The following is a 22,536-nucleotide window of genomic DNA, read 5'->3' on the forward strand; positions in this document are numbered from 1 at the left end:
CACACTGACTTCCACAATGGTTGCACTAGTTTACAGTCCCACCAACAGTGTAAAAGTGTTCCTGTTTCTCCACATCCTCTCCAGCACCTGTTGTTTCCTGACATTTTAATGATTGCCATTCTAACTTGTGTGAGATAGTATCTCACTGTGGATTTGATTTGCATTTCTCTGATGGCCAGTGATGATGAGCATTTTTGCATGTGTTTTTTGGCTGCATAAATGTCTTCTTTTGAGAAATGTCTGTTCATATCCTTCACCAACTTTTTGATGGGGTTGCTCGTTTTTTTCTTGTAAATTTGTTTGAGTTCATTGTAGATTCTGGATATTAGCCCTTTGTCAGATGAGTAGGTTGCAAAAATTTTCTCCCATTTTCTAGGTTGCCTGTTCACTCTGATGGTCATTTCTTTTCCTGTGCAGAAGCTCTTTAGTTTAATTAGATCCCATTTGTCAATTTTGGCTTTTGTTGCCATTGCTTTTGGTGTTTTAGACTTGAAGTCCTTGTCCATGCCTATGTCCTGAATGGTATTGCCTAGGTTTCCTCCCAAGGTTTTTATGGTTTTAGGTCTAACATGTAAGTCTTTAATCCATCTTGAATTAATTTTCGTATAAGGTATAAGGAAGGGATCCAGTTGCAGCTTTCTATATATGGCTAGCCAGTTTTCCCAGCACCATTTATTAAATAGGGAATCCTTATCCCATTGCTTGTTTTTATCAGGTTTGTCAAAGATCAGATAGTTGTAGATATGTGGCATTATTTCTGAGGGCTCTGTTCTGTTCCATTGATCTATGTCTCTGTTGTGGTACCAGTACCATGCTGTTTTGGTTACTGTAGCCTTGTAGTATAGTTTGAAGTCAGGTAGCGTGATGCCTCCAGCTTTGTTCTTTTGGCTTAGGATTGACTTGGCGATGCGGGCTCTTTTTTGGTTCCATGTGAACTTTAAAGTAGTTTTTTCCAATTCTGTGAAGAAAGTCATTGGTAGCTTGATGGGGATGGCATTGAATCTATAAATTACCTTGGGCAGTATGGCCATTTTCATGATATTGATTCTTCCAACCCATGAGCATGGAATGTTCTTCCATTTGTTTGTATCCTCTTTTATTTCATTGAGCAGTGGTTTGTAGTTCTCCTTGAAGAGGTCCTTCACATCCCTTGTAAGTTGGATTCCTAGGTATTTTATTCTCTTTGAAGCAATTGTGAATGGGAGTTCACTCATGATTTGGCTCTCTGTGATTGGTGTATAAGAATGCTTGTGATTTTTGTACATTGATTTTGTATCCTGAGACTTTGCTGAAGTTGCTTATCAGCTTAAGGAGATTTTGGGCTGAGACAATGGGGTTTTCTAGATATACAATCATGTCATCTGCAAACAGGGACAATTTGACTTCCTCTTTTCCTAATTGAATACCCTTTATTTCCTTCACCTGCCTGATTGCCCTGGCCAGAACTTCCAACACTATGTTGAATAGGAGTGGTGAGAGAGGGCATCCCTGTCTTGTGCCAGTTTTCAAAGGGAATGCTTCCAGTTTTTGCCCATTCAGTATGATATTGGCTGTGGGTTTGTCATAGATAGCTCTTATTATTTTGAGATACATCCCATCAATACCTAATTTATTGAGAGTTTTTAGCACAAAGGTTGTTGAATTTTGTCAAAGGCCTTTACTGCATCTATTGAGATAATCATGTGGTTTTTGTCATTGGTTCTGTTTATATGCTGGATTACATTTATTGATTTGCATTTGTTGAACCAGCCTTGCATCCCAGGGATGAAGCCCACTTGATTATGGTGGATAAGCTTTTTGATGTGCTGCTGGATTTGGTTTGCCTGTATGTTATTGAGGATTTTTGCATCAATGTTCATCAAGGATATTGGTCTGAAATTCTCTTTTTTGGTTGTGTCTCTGTCAGGCTTTGGTATCAGGATGCTGCTGGCCTCATAAAATGTGTTAAGGAGGATTCTCTCTTTTTCTACTGATTGGAATAGTTTCAGAAGGAATGGTACCAGTTCCTCCTTGTACCTCTGGTAGAATTCGGCTGTGAATCCATCAGGTCCTGGACTCTTTTTGGTTGGTAAGCTATTGATTATTACCACAATTTCAGAGCCTGTTATTGGTCTATTCAGAGATTCAACTTCTTCCTGGTTTAGTCTTGGGAGGGTGTATTTGTCGAGGAATTTATCCATTTCTTCTAGATTTTCTAGTTTATTTGCATAGAGGTGTTTGTAGTATTCTCTAAGGGTAGATTGCAGCTCTGTGGGATCGGTGGTGATATCCCCTTTATCATTTTTTTATTGTGTCTATTTGATTCTTCTCTCTTTTCTTCTTTATTAGTCTTGCTAGCAGTCTATCAATTTTGTTGATCTTTTCAGAAAACCAGCTCCTGGATTCATTAATTTTTTGAAGGGTTTTTTGTGTCTCTATTTCCTTCAGTTCTGCTCTGATTTTAGTTATTTCTTGCCATCTGCTAGCTTTCGAATGTGTTTGCTCTTGCTTTTCTAGTTCTTTTAATTGTGATGTTAGGGTGTCAATTTTGGATCTTTCCTGCTTTCTCTTGTGGGCATTTAGTGCTATAAATTTCCCTGTACACACTGCTTTGAATGTGTCCCAGAGATTCCGGTATGTTGTGCCTTTGTTCTCATTAGTTTCAAAGAACATCTTTATTTCTGCCTTCATTTCGTTATGTACCCAGTAGTCATTCAGGAGCAGGTTGTTCAGTTTCCATGTAGTTGAGTGGTTTTGAGTGAGTTTCTTAATCCTGAGTTCTAGTTTGATTGCACTGTGGTCTGAGAGACAGTTTGTTATAATTTCCATTCTTTTACATTTGCTGAGGAGAGCTTTACTTCCTACTATGTGGTCAATTTTGGAATAAGTGTGGTGTGGTGCTGAAAAAAATGTATATTCTGTTGATTTGGGGTGGAGAGTTCTGTAGATGTCTATTAGGTCCATTTGATGCAGAGCTGGGTTCAATTCCTGGGTATCCTTGTTAACTTTCTGTCTCATTGATCTGTCTAATATTGACAGTGGGGTGTTAAAATCTCCCATTATTATTGTGTGGGAGTCTATGTCTCTTTGTAGGTCACTCAGGACTTGCTTTATGAATCTGGGTGCTCCTGTATTGGGTGCATATATATTTAGGATAGTTAGCTCTTCTTGTTGAATTGATCCCTTTACCATTATATAATGGCCTGCTTTGTCTCTTTTGATCTTTGTTGGTTTAAAGTCTATTTTACCAGAGACTAGCATTGCAACCCCTGTCTTTTTTTGTTTTCCATTTGCTTGGTAGATCTTCCTCCATCCCTTTATTTTGAGTCTATGTGTATCTCTGCACGCGAGATGGGTTTCCTGAATACAGCACACTGATGGGTCTTGACTCCTTATCCAATTTGCCAGTCTGTGTCTTTTAATTGGAGCATTAACCCACTTACATTTAAAGTTAATATTGTTATGTGTGAATTTGATCCTGTCATTATGATGTTAGCTGGTTATTTTGTCTGTTAGTTGATGCAGTTTCTTCCTAGCATCGATGGTCTTTACAATTTGGCATGTTTTTGCAGTGGCTGGTACTGGTTTTTCCTTTCCATGGTTAGTGCTTCCTTCAGGAGCTCTTTTAGGGCAGGCCTGGTGGTGACAAAATCACTCAGCATTTGCTTGTCTGTAAAGGATTTTATTTCTCCTTCACTTATGAAGCTTAGTTTGGCTGGATATGAAATTCTGGGTTGAAAATTCTTTTCTTTAAGAATGTTGAATATTGGCCCCCACTCTCTTCTGGCTTGTAGAGTTTCTGCCAAGAGGTCAGCTCTTAGTCTGATGGGCTCCCCTTTGTGGGTAACCCGACCTTTCTCTCTGGCTGCCGTTAACATTTTTTCCTTCATTTCAACTTTGGTGAATCTGAGAATTATGTGTCTTGGAGTTGCTCTTCTCGAGGAGTATCTTTGTGGCATTCTCTGTATTTCCTGAATCTGAATGTTGGCCTGCCTTCTAGATTGGGGAAGTTCTCCTGGATAATATCTTGCAGAGTGTTTTCCAACTTGGTTCCATTCTCCCTGTCACTTTCAGGTACACCAATCAGACGTAAGTTTGGTCTTTTCAGGTAGTCCCATATATCTTGGAGGCTTTGTTCATTTCTTTTTATTCTTTTTTTCTCTAAACTTCCCTTCTCACTTCATTTCATTCATTTCATCTTCCATCACTGATATCCTTTCTTCCAGTTGATCGCATTGGCTACTGAGGCTTCTGTATTCTTCACATAGTTCTTGAAACTTGGCTTTCAGCTCCATCAGCTCCTTTAAGCACTTCTCTGCATTGGTTATTTTAGTTATACATTCACCTAATTTTTTTCAAAGTTTTTAACTTCTTTGCCATTGGTTTGAATTCCCTCCTGTAGCTCAGAGTAGTTTGATCATCTGAAGCCTTCTTTTTTCAACTCATCAAAGTCATTCTCCATCCAGCTTTGTTCCATTGCTGGTGAGGAATGGCGTTCCTTTGGAGGAGGAGAGGCGCTCTGCTTTTTAGAGTTTCCAGTTTTTCTGCTCTGTTTTCTCTCCATCTTTGTAGTTTTTTCTACTTTTGGCCTTTGATGATGGTGATGTACAGATGGGTTTTTAGTGTGGGTGTCCTTTCTGTTTGTTAGTTTTCCTTCTACCAGACAGGACTCTCAGCTGCAGGTCTGTTGGTGTTTGCTAGAGGTCCACTCCAGACCCCATTTGCCTGGGTGTCAGCTGCGGTGACTGCAGAACAGCAGATTTTCATGAATCGCAAATTCAGCTGTCTGATCATTCCTCTGGAAGTTTTGTCTCAGAGGAGTACCCAGCTGAATGAGGTGTCAGTCTGTCCCTACTGGGAGGTGCCTCCCAGTTAGGCTGCTCAGGGGTCAGGGACCCACTTTAGGAGGCAGTCTGCCCATTCTCAGATCTCCAGCTGCGTGCTGGGAGAACCACTACTCTCTTCAGAGCTGTCAGACAGGGACATTTAAGTCTGCAGAGGTTACTGCTGAATTTTTGTCTGTGCCCTGCCCCCAGAGGTGGAGCCTACAGAGGCAGGCAGGCCTCCTTGAGCTGTGGTGGGCTCCACCCAGTTCGAGCTTCCTGGCTGCTTTTTTTTACCTAAGCAAGCCTGGGCAATGGCAGACGCCCGTCCCCCAGCCACACTGCCGCCTTGCAGTTTGATCTCAGACTGCTGTGCTAGCAACCAGTGAGACTCCGTGGGCGTAGGACCCTCCGAGCCAGGTGCAGGACACAATCTCCCAGTGTGCCATTTTCCAAGCCCGTTGGAAAAGCGCAGTATTAGGGTGGGAGTGACCTGATTTTCCAGGTGCTGTCTGTCACCCCTTTCTTTGACTAGGAAAGGGAACTCCCTGACCCCTTGTGATTCCCAAGTGAGGCAATGCCTCACCCTGCTTCAGCTCGGCTCGCGCACGGTGCGCTGCACCGACTGTCCTGCACCCACTGTTTGGCACTCCCTAGTGAGATGAACCTGGTACCTCAGATGGAAATGCAGAAATCACCCATCTTCTATGTCACTCACGCTGGGAGCTGTAGACTGGAGCTGTTCCTATTCGGCCATCTTGGCTCCCCCATATTTTATTTTTTACATAAAAGGCTAATTTATTTAATATAATAATTAAATTATTAATAAAATATTAATATTAAACTTAAAAATAGCATGTTTTGGAGCACAATGTAAAAAACATAATTTTTTGACATCAACAACTAAAAGGGATGATGACAGAGCTGTTAAAGGAGCAGACTTATGTTATTTAAATTAATATAGTATAAATTCCTATTAGACTATTATAACTTTAGCATGTTAAATGTAATTTCCATGGTAACTACAAAGAAAATAGCTATAGAATATATACAAAAGGAAATAAGAGAGAAATTTAAACATTTTACTACCAAAAAAAAAATTTTAAGACAATAATGCAGGAACTGAAAGACAGAAAAAGCTATACACCATTCAGGAAACAAAGAGCAATATGACAAAAGTCCCTCCTTATCAGTAATTACTTTAACTGCAAGTAGATTAAATTTTCTAATCAAAAGAGAGAGATTGGCAGAAATATTTTAAAAACATGATCTAACTATATGCTCTCTACAAGACAGACTCAATTTAGACTCACAGGCACACACAGATTGAAAGTGAAAGGGTCAAAAAAAATTCCATGTAAATCATAACCAAAAGAGAGCAGGGGCGGCTATGCTAATATCAGATAAAACAGACTTCAAATCAAAAACAAGTTAAAAAAGACAAGGAAGGACATTGTGTATTAATAAAAGAGTCAATACAGTAAGAAGACATAACACTTTTATAAACATGACAGATCATCAAAAATATATGAAGCAAAAACAGAATTGAAGAGAGAAATAATTCTATAGTAATAGTTGGTGATTTCAGTAGCCCCTTCTCTATAAAGGATAGAACAACCAAACAGAAAATAAGGAAATAGAGGACTTAACACAAAATATCAACTAGATTTAACAGACATATACAGAATACTATACCCAACAATAACAGCAAATGCTTTCTTCTCCAGTGTACGTGAAATATTTTCACCAAGATAGACCATATGTTAGGCCACAAATTAAGCCTCAATGTGCTTGAAAATATAGATACTATACAAAGTATTGATGGCAGCAGTGGCCCATCTGGAGCAGCCACTGCCATCATGCCAGCTGCAGTGGGGAGGTACAGCTGGGGCTACAAGCTCCATGGAGACAGCAGGAGCCAAGGACAAGCAGGAGCTCCCCAGGTGCTGCTGCAGCCACCCAAGCCACAGATGAATACCTGGGCATCCCTGTGCTCTTGGAGCCTGGGAGCAAGTGGGAACCACACCTCACCCCACAGCTCCAGCCACCCAAACCATGGAGCAGGCAGGAGCTCTGCACACACACCCACACCAGGCACAGCTGCAGCTGCAGATTCAGGCATCCCTGCACTCTTGGAAGCCCAGGAAGGTCCCCCTGCCCTCACAGGTTCAGAAGTGCCTGCTCCCACTGCCTGGCTTCCCCCTGCTGTTGGTGCCTGCTCCAATCTCAAAGCAAAGTCAGGGCCAAGCCCAGGTGCTGTCATGGCCCAGCTGAGTTTGCACACACTCAGGGAAGTGCTGACACACCAGCCCCCTGATATCCCAGCCCCCTCCAAACAAGCATAAGAGGGAAGCCAAAGGGAGGCTGAAGGCAGCTCTGAAGGCACCCCTTAGCACCTACAGCCTGGGTGCCATGAATGGCAGCAGGAGACAGGCAAGTTCCTGAGTGGAAGGGGACAGGTCCCCAGTGAGCCCCACCTTCAGGCCAAGGAGGACCTAAAGGCTGGGGGCTGGGTTGCCAGTCCCAGGGACCAGAGATGGAACTTGTGGTGCCTTTTCCGGGCCTGTCCATGACCACCCATGGACCAGTTGGCAAGCACTTCCTCCCCTCTGAGCCCATAAAAGCCCCAGGCTCAGCCAGACAGACATCAGGAGGATCAGCTTCAGAGTGGAGCTACCCACTCCAGGGTCTCCTGTCTGCTGAGAGCTGCAGAGACATTGGGACCACCAGCTGCAGAGAGGAGCTACCCACTCCAGGGCATCCTCTCTGCTGAGAGCTGCATAGACATTGGGACAACCAGCTGCAGAAAGGAGCTACCCAATCCAGGGCCTCCTCTCTGCCAAAAGCTGGGAAGACATCAGAATGACCTGCCTGCAGAGAGGAGCTTCCCACTCCAGGGTCTCTTCTCTGCTAGGAGCAGAACATTCATCAGGGCACCCTGGTTACAGAAAGGAGCTGCCTCCTGAAGATTTCCTCTGATCTGTTATATCACTCAATAAAGCTCCTCTTTGTCTTGCTCACCCTTCACTTGTCTGTGTACTTCATTCTTCCTGGGCACAAGCCCAAATGGCAAGGCTAAAAGAGCTGTAACACAAACAGGGCTGAGACATACCCCCTTGCTTGCGACATTGTGAGTGAAGAGAAGGAAAGAAGAGCTATGGCTCTTCAGGTAGCCCAGACCTGGGAACTCCCCAAGCCAGGGCTGTGACTCCCTCTTTGGGGACCTGCAGTTCCTGGCACCTCCAAGCCTCCAGGCATCACCATGTTCCCCGTTCCAGCCTTGGAAGCTGCTTGTGGTGTGCCTGGTCCAGCTGTAGCCTTGCAGAGGGCCAGCACCTGGAGCTGCCCACCCCACTGCAGCAACCAGCATGTCTGACTGTATGCAGTGGCCAGACCCCATGCTTACTCACACACCCCTGGCCATTCCACGTCTGACTCACCCTTGGCAGGCATGGGACCCAGGCCAGTAGGTCAAGTGCAGCCTGCCAGGGTGAGTTGGTGAAACAGCCTAGCCACAGAGGTTTCTAGCCAGAAAAACGACACCCTGAAGATCCTGTAACTGCATATTATCTGACCACTTGTGACGAAGATCCTGTCTCTAAAAAAAAAAAAAAAAAAAAAAAAAAGTTTTTTTTAATTAGCCAGTCAAGGTGGTACATATCTTTAGACCCAGCTACTCAGGAGGCTGAGGTGGGAGGATTGCTTGAGCCAAGGAGTTCAAGGCTACAGTGAGCTAGGATAACACCACTGCATTCCAGCATGGGTGACAGAGTGAGACCCTGTATCTTTACAATTAAATAAAAATAAATGAGAAAGAAATAAAAAAGAACAAAAGATCACCATCTCTTATGAACACTGATGCAAAAATCTTCAACAAAATACTAGCAAACCAAATCTTGCAGCACATTAAAAGCATTTTACACAATCACCAAGTGGGATTTATTCCTGGAATGCAAGGATGGTTCAACATATTAGAATCCACCACTGTAATAAACAACATTAACAGAATGAAGGGGAGGAAACCACATGATCTTTTCAATTGGTGCAGAAAAGGCATATAACAAAATTCAATACCCTTTCATGATAGAAAACACTCAACAAACTAGGAATAGAAGGAGACCACCTTAACATAATAAAAGGCATTATGAAAAACCCACAGCAAACATCATATTCAATGGTAAAACAATAAAAGCTTTTCTTCTAATATAAAGAACAGAGCAAGAATGCCCACTTTTGCCACTTGAATTCAACATAACACTGGACATTCTATGCAGAACAATTAGGCAAGAAAAAGAAAAGACATCTAAACTGGAAAGGAAGAAGTAAAATTATCTCTGTTTACAGATGATATAATTTTATATATAGAAAACCCTCAGGATTCTAACAAAAGAAACTATTAGAACTAATAATGGAATTCAGCAAAGTAGCAGGATACAAAGTTAGCACATTAAAATCAGTTGCATTTCTACATACTAACAGTAAACAATCTAAAAGGGAAATTGTGAAAATTCAATTTACAATAGGATCAAAAAGAATAAAACACTTAGGAACTAACCTAAATAAAGAAGTAAAATATTTTACAATGAAAATTATGAATCACTGATGAAATTAAAGAAGACTTAAACAAATGGAAATGCATCCTATGTTCACGGATTGGAAGACAATATGGCTAAGATATCAATACTACCCAAAGTGATCTGCACATTCAATGCAAAACCTACCAAAATCCAAATGGCATTTTTTGCAGAAATAGAAAAACCCATCCTAAAATTCATATAGAATTTCAAGGACCCAAAATAGCCAAAACAACTTGAAAAAAAGAACAAAGCTGGAGGACTCACATTTCCTGAATTTAAAACTTACCACAAAGCTATAATAATTAAAATACTGTGGTAGTGGCATAAAGACAGACATATATACCAACGGAATAGAATTAAGAGCTCAGAAATGAACCATCCTATATATATATATCTGGTCAAATTATTTTTGACAAGAATACCAAGACTATTCAGTGGGGAAAAGACAGTCTTTTAAACAAATAATCCTGGGAAAATGGGATATTCACATGCAAAAGAATAAAACTGGATCCTTATCCAATCCATATTCAAACATTAAATCAAAATTGATCAGAGGCCAGGCACAGTGGCTCATGCCTGTAATCTCAGCAATTTGGGAGGCCAAGGCAGAGGATCACTTGAGGCCAAGAATTTGAGAACAGCCTGGGCAATATAGCAAGACCCTCATCTCTACAGTAAGTTTAAAAACAAAAATGAAACAATTTTTAAAATGTTTTAATGGATCAAAAGCCTAAACATAAGACTTAAAACAATGAAACCCTTAGAAGAAAACACAGGGCAAAAGCTTCACAACACTGGATTTGACAATCATTTCTCAGATTTGACATCAAAGGCACAGACAACAAAAGAAAATATAGACAAATTGTACTTCCTAAAAAATGTTTACATTTTGTACATCAAAAGATACTATCAACAAAGTAAAAACACAACCCACAAAATGAAAGAAAATATCATATCTGATAAGGGATTAATGTGCAGCATACATAGAGAACTTCTAAAACTCAACAACAAGAAGACAACCTGATTCAAAAATGGGCAAAAGTCTTAAGGTGACTCACCTTCTTTGCGGGATGCCTCGGAGTTGCCATCTGCTCAACCCCATTGGCCTTAAAAAGCCAGTGGACCAAAAGGTGGCAGTCTTTTTTTCCTACAAACAGGAATTGGAAGCAGTGGCTGGCAGGCCAGTGCAATCTCTGGTTCCTATTTATGAGCCTACTCTCTATGAGTCCTGTGGTGGCCTCAGAGCTGGCAGAAGCACACTGGGTTTGTCCCTGCCTCCCTCCAACTATGAGTTGGGCCATACTAAACTGTCCACAATATTGAAAAAAAAAAAGGGTTAATGGGCAAAAGATTTAAATAGACATCTCTTTAAAGAAAATACACAAATAGCCAATAAGCACATGAAAAGATGTTCAACATCACTAATCACTGGGGAAATGCAAATCAAAACAATGAGATACCACCTCACACCCATTAAGAGGGCTACTGCCAAAAGAACAGAACAGAACAGAAGTGTTGGAGAGGGTGTGGAGAAATTGGGAGCCTTGTGTACTGTTGGTGAAAATGTAAAATGTTACAGCCGCTGTGGAAAACAGTATGACAGTTCCTCAAAAATTTAAAAATTGGATTAACTTATGATCCAGCAATTCTATTTCTGTACCCAAAAAAAGCTGAAAGCAGGGCCTCAAAGGATATTTGTATACACATGTTGGTAGCAGCATTATTGAGCTAAACCATGAAAGCAACCCATGGTCCATCAATGGATGAATGGATAAGCTAAATGTGGTATATCTGTACAATGAAATATATTCCACCTTAAAAGGGAAGGCAATTCTGATGTAGGCTACAATATAGATGAATCTTGAGAACATTATGTGAAGTGAAATAAGCCAGTCTCTAGCAGACAAGTACTGTATGATTCCACTTATATGAGGTATTTAGAGTAGTTCAAAATTATAGAGTCAGACAGTAGAATAGTGGGTGCCAGCAGCTGGGGAAAAGGGAATATGGGGAATTATTGTTTAACGGCTACAGAGTTTCAATTTTACAAGATGAAACGTGTTATGGAGATGAATGATGGTGATGATTGCACAACATTATGAATGCATTTAAAAATACTGAACTGTGTACTTAAAAATAGTCAGGATGACAAATTTTTTGTTTCATGTATTTTACCACAATTTTTCAAATGGGGAAACACTTTATAATCATTTGAAAGGATAGGAGTGCTCATAGGGGTGAAGTTTAGAAGCTACTAATTTCAACATAAAATACTAATAACAGAGGAAAGAGAAAATCGTTAACAGCAGCATCTAACCAGATTTCAACCAATGGGGTTTCATAATTCGTTATGTTCAACTAAATAGGGATCCCTGAACTGTCGATATAAAATGTATTGTTCTAAATGCAATTACACTGTAAGCACTGTTAAACCTTGGGATATTGATTATTTGAACATTTAGACAAATAAAAGTATTAAAATATTATAAAAATTAAAAGACTTAGTTAAGAAATCATAACATCTATGCATATACAGTCATGTTTTCCCTGAAGATATGACTTCAGTCCCAAAATAAATTTTCAAATTTAAAACAGCTATAATAATGTTTCAACCAATAACTTTATATTACCATAAAATTGGAAAAGAAGTAGCTAGTTTTTAGGATAATAAGAAAATGTTAGTAATAAAGCATTATTAGGAAATACGGAGCAACGTTCTGTTACCATGGGCTTTGTTTTTAGATCCAAGATTTCATAAAAATTCATGTGTCCCTTTCTATTTATTTTAAAAAGAGATAAAAACCTACCACAGTAAAATGCCTCTAGGTCTATGCCTAGTGCCTTAGAAATAAAAATTTATTATCAAAGGATGGCTAAAGCCTCAGCTCATCCAAAGAGCTCCTCCTACTGTTTCTCCAAAATATAAAATGAGTCTGAAGAGAGGACCTTTAACTGAAGAACCAGAGCATGACAAAATCAAGGCATAGGAACCAGAAGAGTTAAAGCCCCTGAGTCAGGGCTGAGATTCTGATTCTTAAACAGGAGGAGCTAAAAGTCAAACCCTAACAGGGACAAAGCTTCTAGGTTCATTCTCAGGGCTTTCCCTTCCCTTAAGCTGCTTTGTCTAAAAACTGTGCTCACTTGCAAATTTGCAGGGGCTTTTTGGTAATATCTGAACTCAAAGAAATGCAGCTCTAACTAGAAAACACCAAGCACGTGACAGAGTGTGGGAGAGAATTTCTGAACAAAGCACCTCTTCCCATCATCCCCAAACACTCCAAGGCCAGTGTCTACTCTGCACACAAATCATCTTGAAGGAAGTGAAAGATATATCCAGGTATAAAACAATTATTTTTTTAAAACAAGTTGTTAGTAATAAGTTTCTAACAACTTAGAATTAATGTATCAATGTCTGATTAATTCAAATTCTTAGTCTCTGACATTTTTGGCGAATGGGTAGTAGAGTTTGCTTTTCAGCCTATGGGCCTGACAGCCAGTGCCTGAACCACAAAGAGAAAACAGTAAATGTGTTAAATAATAAAGGTTGGAAGGTTATACACCAAACTTAACACATGGAAAGATGAAGAGGTGGTGACGAAATAAGGTGTTTTTCTTTCTACTTGATATAATTCTATTAGTTGAATTTTTTATAATAAGCATGTTTTTATGTAAAACTTCTGAAATTTTATTTTTTAAAGAGTCATCTAAAATAATAATATTATCTGCGACATACTTACCCATCTAGATTAATAATCCATGCTCTCTATTTTGTCACTTTGTTCAGTCATCCCACAGACTAGCTCCTTTGGGGCACCAGTCCCCAGACCAGGCACTGCAGAGGCTACAAAGACAATCCTTGCAATAGCAAACATTTATGGAGTGCTATGTGGCAGGCACTCTCTCAAGAACTTATCAGAGCTATCTCATTTAATCCTCATCCAATTATGTCAGACCCACTCCTCAGTTGAGGAAACGAGGCACAGAGCAGTTAAGTAAATTGCTCAAGACCTCAGCTGACACCGATGGAACAAGTTGTTTGGCTTCAAGCTGCACCTTTAATCAATATGCTATTTTTCATCCCTAAAGGTAAAAACCCTTCCCAACCTCTGAAGGTTTACAGTCTAGTTGGAGAGAAATGTAGAAACCAATCACATATCATGGATGGTATGATAAAGGCACACACAAAGAAAAAAGAAGAAAGCTTGATTGAGTGTGGGTGGGAAGGGTGAGGAGTGTCAAGGAACATTTCCAAGAGGAAGCCCCGAGCAAAGCCAAGAGCTGGTCTCCGCACAAGAGCTGAGAGAGGGGAGGGTAATGAACATCTACTCCACACCTGCCACTTACCAGGTGCTTGGTGAGTGTATTAGTCTGTTTTCACGCTGCTGATAAAGACGTACCCAAGACTGAGCAATCTACAAAAGAAAGAAGTTTAATGTATTCATAGGTCCGCGTGGCTGGGGAGGCCTCACAATCATGGCAGAAGGTGAAAGGCACATCTCACATGGTGGCAGACAAGAGAAGAAAGCTTGTGCAGGGAAATCCCCTTTATAAAACCATCAGATCTCGTGAGACTTATTCACCATCATGAGACTAGCACAGGGAAGACCCACCCCCACGATTCAATTACCTCCCACTGGGTCCCTCCCACAACATGTGGTAATTATGAGAGTTACAATTCAAGATGAGATTCAGGAGAGGACACACCCAAACCATATCAGTAAGTGTTAACACAGATATCTCATTCTAGCCCCATAATAGGCCCTATGAACTATGTGTTGTCTCTATTTTACTGATCAAGAGACTAATCCCCTAAAAATAAAATAACTTGTCTAAAACTGAACAATTATTAAGTGCCAGAGCCAAGAACAAACTTTTGTCTAGCTCAGAAGCCCATGCTCTTTCCTCTCCCACCTCCCCCCACTACACACACACACACAGGCACACACACACATACAGAGTAGGAGAAGAAAAGGAAGAAATAGCAAAAAGACATTAAAAACATCCTGTAAAAGGCTGGGCGCAGTGGCTCATGCCTGTAATCCCAGCACTTTGGGAGGCCAAGGCAGGCAGATCACGAGGTCAGGAGATCTAGATCATCCTGGCTAACACAATGAAACCTCGTCTCTACTAAAAATACAAAAAATTAGCCAGGCGTAGTAGCAGACACCTGTAGTCCCAGCTACTCGAGAGGCTGAGGCAGGAGAATGGTGTGAACCTGGGAGGCGGAGCTTGCAGTGAGCCAAAATCGTGCCACTGCATTCCAGCCTGGGCGACACAGTGAGACTCCATCTCAAAAAACAAACAAAAAAAAAAAAATCCTGTAAAAACAAAATGGTAATTAATAATAATAAAATAGTAAGTTAAAAATTATATACAGTGAGTCTCCATTGGTTAAATAAAATAAATAACAAAATGGTAATAATAAAAATTAATTAATTTAATAATAACAAATAAACATCCTGGCATGAGACATCTCCATGCTCTGAAAGAGATCACTTAAATAAGTAGGAGGCCATTGGTCTGAGGCCATCTCCATACCTTGAGTTCCTACAAACAAATTGCAACTTAGTGAGTAAACAAACTGAAAATCTAACTTTGGAATATAACAAATGGTCAGTCTTGGCCAACCATAGCAGCTGAGCTCCAGCCAATCACAGGCTGCCACCTGCTCAGATCATGTTCAAATAGGGCAAACATCAAGCTGTAGCAAGTCAAGCTCTTTCTGCACTTCCCTTTACTGTGTAAACATACTCACTTCCAACTGTGCTTAGTGAGCTCTCTGAACTTTTGCTGGTTCTAAGTACTGCTGATGCATGAATTATTTTTTGCTCAAATAAACTCTGCTAAATTTAAGTTGTCAAAGGCTTTTATTTTAACAGACAAAGCTATCCAGCCACAAAGTGAACTATCATAAGATGAACTTCCAGTCCTGGAAGTGTTTGTGCAAATTTTTAACATCTGTCAGCCTGTCCTGGAAGGCCCCAGGTGAAAGTTTGGACTATCCAACCTCTAGGGGTTCTTAAATCACTGTGGGTTTCTGTGGTTACAGTTACCCTGAGAAGTTAAGTAGAGCCACAAAATAAAGTTCCACTTTAGACTGGTTTTTGTTTCTGTGGCTACACTGTCAGTTCTCTGAAGAGAAAGGTTGAGTTTCATCCTCTTTGTTAACCTCACTCTTCTCAAGGTCACTAATGACCTTTGAGAGACAAATCTAATGGCTATCTCTCTGTTCTCATCTTACTTTACCTCTCTGCAGCACTATACTCTTCCTCCCTAAAACACTTTTTCTATTGATTTCCATAACTACACCTCTCCATCTTCCTGCCTGTTATGCTGGCTGGTCCTTCTCTTTATTTTTGCTGCTCCTCTTCCTCTTCCCAACTTCTACAATGTTGTGACTTGGAGACGCAGTTCTGCACCACCTTCTCTTGGATCTATACTCTCTCCCAACATCAGCTGGTCATGGCCCTGATCTTCCAATGCCACCTATATACAAATGACATGCAAGTGTGTATCTTCAGCTCTGACTTATCAGTGTTTTGATGCCCAGTAGGCATCTGAAACTAAACACATTCAGATCAAACCCTTAATTTCCACCCTCTAAACCTCTTCTTTCCCATCTCAGGAGATTGTTCAGGACAAAGACCTCTTTCCCTCAATCCCCCCGTCTAATCCATCAATATATCCTGTTGTTTCTCTCTCTAAAATATATTTTGGAATCAACTACTTCTCACCACTTCTACTACTTCCACCTTAGACCAAGACCCTGGACTTACCTGGCTTATCTGAAATAGCCCTGGTGCTCTTCCTGCGCCCACTCTTGCCCGCACAGACATTCTCCTCACAGCAGCTAGAATTGCATGTACAATAAAATCTAAACTCTTCATCGAAATCTTACAAGATCCCAGATGGCCCGATCCCTGCCTGCCTCTCCTTGCTTATCTTCCATTACCCCTCCTTTGCTCACCAGGCTCTGGCTACAAGAGTTCCTTCCAGTACCTTCAACATGCCAAGTTTGCTCCTGCCTCGGGCCTTTGCACTTGTTTCCAATGCCTGGGGTGCTCTTTTCCTTCCCCTTCTCTAGCTGATTCCATTTTCTTAAATAATGCTCCCTCAGGGATGCCTTTTCCACCCCACGTGTCACTATTACATTAACCTATTTTATTTTCTTTATAGCCTCTTTGTTAACTTGTTTATTGTCTTTATTCCCAAGGAAAAGTAAACTCTAAGAGAGCTCGGACTTCACCCATCATGTTCACCAGTGACCCAGTACATAGAACAGTGCCTGGCATAAAATAGATGCTTAATAAATGCTTTTTGAAGAAATTCAATAGAACTATTAAAGAAAGGTTTTTGCTTAACTGAATCTACTGATGACTTTATGCCACAACTGGATTTAAAGATGTTTAAAAAGCATTGATTTCTGTTATAAACACATGACTAGAGACTCCCCAGTTGCCCATGTTGCCCCAACAAGTTTACAATGGATCTGCTACTAGTAGTGCTGAACAAGATAACAGCCAGTAACTCTGGGGCTCAACTTCCTTTGTTTTGCATTCCCAATCTCTTAATGTAGGAAACACAGTTTAAATGATGAATCTGCCTCTTTCTTCCAGGCCCCCAAGTGTTATTATTTGAAATGAAGAGATACCAAAGCAGAAAGCCTGCTTTAGGCCAAGATACAAATTATCTCATTTATATTGTCAGATGTGTGTCATGTTCCCCCAGGGGAACTAGCCAAAAGTAATGTCATGAGCCACTTGCAGTTTCATATGAAACATCTCCACATGGACATCCTCTGCAATTTCTAGTGAGTTTGTAGTTCCATTGGAGGCACATTTTTTAGAAATGTTCGTTATTTTTAGATATTAAAGCAAATCTCATAAGGAGGATTAAGGATTAGGTGTTATCAATGTAAAGAGAAAATAATCATTCTTTATCATTACTGCATTGTGTGAAAAAATGACTTCCTTTCATTGAGTTTTGGTTCAAACCACTATAGTGAAATTGGCTTCTAAAAAATTGTCTCAGGTAACTTATTTACAGTCATAATATGGAAAAATACAATTTGCCATCAGTAGCCTATCATTTCTACACTTCTCAGTTATTTGTGACCTGAATAAATAAGGCCTATGGCTTAATAGGATAAGAATGCTGCCAAGATATGTAGAAGCAAAGATAAACCCTCTTCTCTGTCCTCCCCAAGAATATGAGATGGAGGTGCAAGTCATGATCCTTTCAAAAAAGCAAGGCTGCACACCCAGAGCCTTTCTAAGCAAAGCCCTACTTCGAAGGGACACATAGAGTGAAGTGCTGGGGCTGGCTTAAATAAGGTGATGCAGGGAGGAAAATCTTTTTTTGTTATAAGCATCTGAATACCTCAAGAAAAAAATATTTCAAGATTGTGTTATTGGTTTGTTGTTCATCATCTTCACATTTCCCCTTGCATATCCAACCACAGCTGAATATTTCATTTCCAACTCCCCTGTTAATGTTACAACTACAAATTAATTTCGTTTCCTTGTTGGTAATATGTTACATTGCTTGATAAGGTTTTAAAAGATTATTAGAAAAAAGGTGCCAGAACAGTGCAAAATATCATAACATCCCTAAAGAAGAAAGGCTAGAGATCTCTGGCATAGTAGTAACTTGCCAGCCTTCAAAATTACTGAAAAACAACTGAAATTTTCAGTCTATGAACTTCAAATCCTTTGACCAATCCCTTGATATAGATATCCACAACCTTCATTTGCTTTCGTTTATCTAACAAACGACATAAAGATGTGATGCGCTGATGAGATGAAATGGAATGTGTGTGTGCATTTGAATGTGTGTGAAAAGGAAGACACCTGTTTTCCTAGGATGTGTCAAAGATGTACAATTCTTAATGACTTCTTTCTGGGATTTACTTGTATTCAAATGTTTAAGTTTTTCATCCTTCCAAACATCTAAGCCATACTAAATTAATGGAAGAAAGTGGTAATTGTTCACTAGGGGAACAAAACAGAATGTCACATTAAGAAATCATTGGAAACCCTGTTATCCATGACCACCATCCTACTCTAAAAATCAAAGAAAGAAGAGCACTGGAGTTAAAGTTACATTCCCACTCAAACCAAAGACATTTTTGCCTCTTCATATAAACTGTAAACTCCTCTCCCTCTCTCTCTAATAGGGTATGTGTCATATCTCTGGATTCTATCCCAATGCCCTACAAATTGAAGGTACCAAATACCTATTTTCTTTTTTTATTATTATACTTTAAGTTCTGGGATATATGTGCAGAATGTGCAGACTTGTTACATGGGTATACACGTGCCATGGTGGTTTGCTGCACCCATCAACCCATCATCTAGGTTTTAAGCCCCGCATGCATTAGGTATTTGTCCTAATGCTCTCCCTCCCCTTGCCCCCACGCCCAAACACGCCCCGGTGTGTGATGTTCCCCTACCTGTGTCCATGTGTTCTCATTGTTCAAATCACACTTATGAGTGAGAACATGCAGTGTTTAGTTTTCCATTCTTGTGTTTATTTGCTGAGAATGATGGTCTCCAGTTTCATCCATGTCCCTGCAAAGGACATGAACTCATTCTTTTTTATGGCTGCATAGTATTCTATCGTGTATATGTGCCACATTTTCTTTTTTTTATTATACTTTAGGTTTTAGGGTACATGTGCACAACGTGCAGGTTTGTTACATATGTATACATGTGCCACGTTGGTGTGCTGCACTCATTAACTCTTCATTTAACATTAGGTGTATCTCCTAATGCTATCCCTCCCCCCTTCTCCCACCCCACAACAGGCCCCAGTGTGTGATGTTCCCCTTCCTGTGTCCATGTGTTCTCATTGTTCAATTCCCACCTATGAGTGAGAACATGTGGTGTTTGGTATTTTGTCCTTGTGATAGTTTGCTGAGAATGATGGTTTCCAGCTTCATCCATGTCCCTACAAAGGACATGGACTCATCATTTTTTATGGCTGCATAGTCTTCCATGGTGTATATATGTGCAACATTTTCTTTATCCAGTCTATAATTGATGGGTATTCGGGTTGGTTCCAAGTCTTTGCTATTGTGAATAGTGCCACAATAAACATACATGTGCATGTGTCTTTATAGTAGAATGATTTATAATTCTTTGGGTATATACCCAGTAATGAGATTGCTGGGTAAAATGGTATCTCTGTTTCTAGATCCTTGAGGAATCACCACCCAAATACATATTTTCTAAGAATGATGATAATAATGATCTAACTCCTCTAATTCCTACCAGAAAATATATTCCATACATAATTAGATCCATGTTTCTCAAAACATGTTTCACAAAAGGTGTATGCCTTGCAACATGGATGGTAGTTCTACTAAAAATGGGAGGAAAGGAAAAATTATTTAGCTAAATAAGATTGAGAAACCAAAGCATAAAGTTAAATAAGTTGTATTACCACATCATTTCTTAAGAAATTTTAAAACACTTTTGTGCATTGTGAAACTCTAAAAGACAGTTAAAGTTTGCAACATTTCCCATAATTGTTTGATAAGGAAAACTTGTGAAACCTTGAATGGTACTAGTGTCTTACAGACCAAAGTTTAAGAAATACTACATTAGATGAATGTTGAGTGCCCACTATACACAAGGATAGTGTTCATTGAAATATACCCTTTCTTTCAGCCCTGGGGATTTTTTCATCTGTAAACAGATGATAATAACACCTACCTCACAGGGTTGTCATGAAACTGGAATGAAATCAAATATATGCAATGCCAAGGCTAGCACAAAGAGGGCCAAAATGAACCCTCCTTCTCTGTCCATAAAGGCATTACTATGGGGAAAATGAAATCGTCCTGAATTTTACTGCACTATACACACCTCTGTATAGGTTTGTATGCCTGGGGACAGAATTGTATCATATGACACTTCACTGTCTGGTTCAGGAGTTAAGTCAGCCCAGCCATGGCCTTCTCCCACCCAACTAAGATTTTAGTTGCTCAACTTCATGAGCCTCCATCCACCACTGCCTTCCTTAATTAGACCTATGATCCCTCACACACAGTCAACACATTTGTAAAGACCCAGGCATTCAAGCATAAACCAGAAACATAGTACATCCAGTTGCCAAAATGGTTAAGTACTTTTTTAGCGAAGGATCTTAAGCAAATATATATATATATATTTGCTGTTCGGCACTTGCATGACCCTGAATAACATATATATATATGAATATTATATATATATATATATGTTATTCAGGGTCATGCAAGTGCCGAACAGCAAATACATATATATATATTTAAATAAAATCTAAGTTGAACAAAGCATTACAAAAATGTTTAAGCCTCAAGTGCATGCAGCCACAGAATATGCTCTTGAACATTGCTCCCTGAAGGGGCTGCTATCCCCCACCTCCTTGAAGGCACCCATGTCGGGGGTTGCCCCATCCAGGGGGCTGGTTTCTAGTTAAGAATATGAGAATGTGTGCACAGAAAGGCAGGCAACAGCATGAACAGCCACGCTTCTAGAAGGCTCTAGGGAGAGGGCAGCAGCAACGCAGAGGGAATACGAATGAGCAGGCAGAGGACCCGGGGTCACGAGACCGTTGGGTGGGAGGAGCCAGTGGCTGGGAAAGTTCTAATGTGTTGTCTCCCACAGCTGCCTGCTTCTATGAGGTCATGCCGAGCCAGCACCTGGGCCTGGAACCAGCCATAGCCCGTTAGCTTCGCCCACCGCCTACCGACCGTGGACCCCCACAAAGTGAATGCGCTTCAGGCCTTTGTGAAAATGTGTAAGCAGGATCCGAGCGTTCTGCACACCAAGGAAATGTGCTTCCTGAGGGAGTGGGTGGAGAGCACGGGGAGTAAAGTGCCACCTGCTAGTCAGAAAGCTAAATCAGAAGAAAATACCAAGGAAGAAGAATCTGGTAGTAAGAAGGTGGAGGAAGACTTAAAGGCAGATGAACCATCAAGTGAGGAAAGTTATCTAGAAATTAGCAATGAAGGTGTGATTGAACCAGACACTGATGACCCTCAAGAAATGGGAGATGAAAATGCAGAGATAAGGCGGGGCGCGGTGGCTTACGCCTGTAATCCCAGCACTTTGGGAGGCCGAGGCGGGCGGATCACAAGGTCAGGAGATCGAGACCATCCTGGCTAACATGGTGAAACCCTGTCTCTACTAAAAAAATACAAAAGATTAGCCGGGCGTCATGGCGGGCGCCTGTAGTCCCAGCTACTCCGGAGGCTGAGGCAGGAGAATGGCGTGAACCCGGGAGGCGGAGCTTGCAGTGAGCCGAGATCACGCCAATGCACTCCAGCCTGGGCGACAGAGCAAGATTCCGTCTCAAAAAAAAAAAAAAAAATGCAGAGAGAACAGAGGAGATGATGGATCAGGCAAATGATAAGAAAGTGGCTGCTATTGAAGCCCTAAATGATGGTGAACTGCAGAAAGCCATTGATTTATTCACAAATTCCATCAAGCTGAATCCTCACTTGGCCATTTTGTACGGCAAGAGGGCCAGTGTCTTCGTCAAATTACAGAAGCCAAATGCTGCCATCCAAGACTGTGACAGAGTCATTGAAATAAATCCTGATTCAACCTAGGACACAGGAAATTGCAAAACACCGGAGAAAGCATGAGCGAAAACGTGAAGAGCGAGACACCAAAGAAAGAATAGAAAGAGTTAAGAAGGCTCAGAAGAGCATGGGAGAGCCCAGAGGGAGGAAGAAGCCAGACAATAGTCAGGAGCTCAATCTGGCTCTTTTCCAGGTGGCTTTCCTGGAGAAATGCCTGGTAATTTTCCCAGAGGAATACCTGGAATTGAGGGGGCATACCTGGGATGGCCAGAAGGCCTGGACCCAATGAAATTCTTAGTGATCCAGAGGTTCCTGCAGCCATGCAGGATCCAGAAGTTATGGTGGCCTTCCAGGATGTGGCCCAGCAAATACGTCAAAATACCAGAGCAACCCAAAGGTTATGAATCTTATCAGTAAATTGTCAGCCAAATTTGGAGGTCAAGCGTAATGCCCTTCTGATAAATAAAGACATTGCTGAAGGAAAAGCAACCTAGATCACCTTATGGATGTTGCAGTAATACAAACCAGTGTATCTCTGACCTTCTCATCAAGAGAGCTGGAGTGCTTTGAAGATAATCCCTACCCATCT

General features: G+C 40.7%; 1 pseudogene; it reads left to right on the forward strand.

Moving 5' to 3' along the window:
• Positions 1-10,449: 10,449 nt before the first annotated feature.
• LOC116480050 (hsc70-interacting protein-like) lies at positions 10,450-22,395 on the forward strand (annotated as a pseudogene).
• Positions 22,396-22,536: the final 141 nt, after the last annotated feature.

This window comes from Hylobates moloch, unplaced genomic scaffold (assembly GCF_009828535.3).
Source record: "Hylobates moloch isolate HMO894 unplaced genomic scaffold, HMol_V3 SCAFFOLD_13, whole genome shotgun sequence".
Taxonomy (NCBI): Eukaryota; Metazoa; Chordata; class Mammalia; order Primates; family Hylobatidae; genus Hylobates; species Hylobates moloch.